Raw genomic sequence first — 2013 nt, forward strand, 5'->3', positions numbered from 1 at the left:
GCTCCCGCTAAAACCGTGCCACCCCTCGCTGCCCTCCAGCCTCCCACTGAAAGTACAAAAGGCAAAGACCCCAGGCTGGGATAAGAACAATTTGCTGGGAACTGCAACAAGATAAGCAACAAATAGGAACAGAAGCAATATAGGTAACAGAAGGGGTATGGCAAACTATATGCAGGGAAAACTACAAGATCTACGGGCTCTTCCTGGCCACATATTTCCTCATTCCTGCAAAGGACACCCTTCTTCTTGGGGGGGAGAGATAGTCCCTTTCCTGCCCCTGGCAATGACATGAGATGGCATCAAATACAATGACAGAGCCATGACAAGACCCTGACACTCTTCAATTCCACCTCACACCATTTCCAGCGGCAGGAAAAGAGACAGGTGTCCTCCCTGCATGGGTCATGGTAAATGTGGGTCACCAGGGCTCTTCCCAATGTGGGTCATCCAATGGGGGATGGAGTTGAAGACTCACATGAAGTTCTTCTCACAGTTGAGACACTCGCAGGGGTTCCCTCACCGATGTCTCCGTTGGTGATTGGTCAAGGCAGAGCTCTGGGTGAAGCTCTTCCCACACTGGGGACACTCGTAGGGCCTCTCCCCAGTGTGGATGCGCCGGTGGGTGACGAGGGTGGAGTTTTGCTTGAAGCCCTTCCTGCAGTCAGGGCAGCGGAAGGGCCTCTCCTCTCTGTGAATTTGCTGGTGCTGGAGGAGATGGGAGCTAATCTTGAACCCCTTCCCACACTCAGAACACTCGTAGGGCCTCTCCCCAGTGTGGATCATTTGGTGGATGATCAGCTGGCCCCTCTGGTTAAAGCCCTTCCCACATTCCCCACACTTGTATGGCCTTTCCTCAGCGTGGGTGTTCTGGTGGCGGATCAGGTGGGAGCGCTGGCTGAAGCTCTTCCCACACTGCACACACTCGTAGGGCCGTTCCCTGGTGTGGACCCTCTGGTGGCTGATCAGGTTGGATCTCTGGGTGAAGCTCATCCCACATTCCCCACACTCGTGGGGCCTCTCCCCAGTGTGGATGCGCCGGTGCCTGATGAGGATGGAGTTTCGCTTGAAGCCCTTCCTGCAGTCGGGGCAGCAGAAAGGTCTCTCCTCTGTGTGAATGCACTGGTGTGAGAGGAGATTGGAGCTGGTCTTAAACCTCTTCCCACACTCGGGACACTCATAGGGCCTTTCCCGAGTGTGCATCCTCTGGTGGGTGATCAGGTGAGACCTCCTGCTGAAGCTCTTCCCACACTCCAAGCACTTGTGGGGCTTCTCCCCATCATGAAGCTGCTCATGGACCAGCTCAGAGCCCCGGCTGAAGCTCTGACCACCTTCCTGGCACAGGGTAGATCTTTCCTCCTCAGAGCATCCTGAGAGGGGTCTGCAGACCCTCCCCCTTTGGGATCTCTGGGGGTTTTCCTCCCTGTTGGACTCCTGCACTGTGGAGCCACTCAAAACAGCCTCTTCCACGAAGTTCTCCCACAGGGATTTGTCCTCCCTGGTCTCCATCCTCAGCTTCTTGTCTGGGGGAGAAAGGACAAGGAGAGGATGGGATTTGCCTCTGTGCCAGCGGGAAGGGGAAGGAGATCCCCTCAGTCCATCCACAGCAGGACAGTGTTGGCAGCAGGGTTGTCCTGCAGCCGGGGGCTGTGCTGGGCTGGGAGATGGAGCAGGAGAGAGGGGGAAAGGGGCACTGACTTCCTCCTCACCTGCCTGGATATCCTGGGCCATCTTCCTCTTCATCGCAGCCTAAAGTAAAATGTTAAACTAAAAATGCAGTCGAAAAAAAAAAGAAAAAAACACTGACAGAGTCAGAATACAACCTGACACTCAGTTAGTCAGGGTGTTGGTGGCTGCAGTCGTCCTGGAGTGACAGATGTGCTTTTCTTGAAGCAGTGATCTTGTAAAAGGGTATAGTTTTCCTCGGAAAGTCCAGTGGTGGTGCAGATGGGTCTGGTCCTCCTCTGGGAATCCAGTGGAAACAGGCTGCTTCTGGTGTGCTGAATGTCAGATTAT

This window comes from Zosterops lateralis, assembly GCF_965231275.1.
Source record: "Zosterops lateralis genome assembly, chromosome: 23".
In the NCBI taxonomy this organism is placed as follows: Eukaryota; Metazoa; Chordata; class Aves; order Passeriformes; family Zosteropidae; genus Zosterops; species Zosterops lateralis.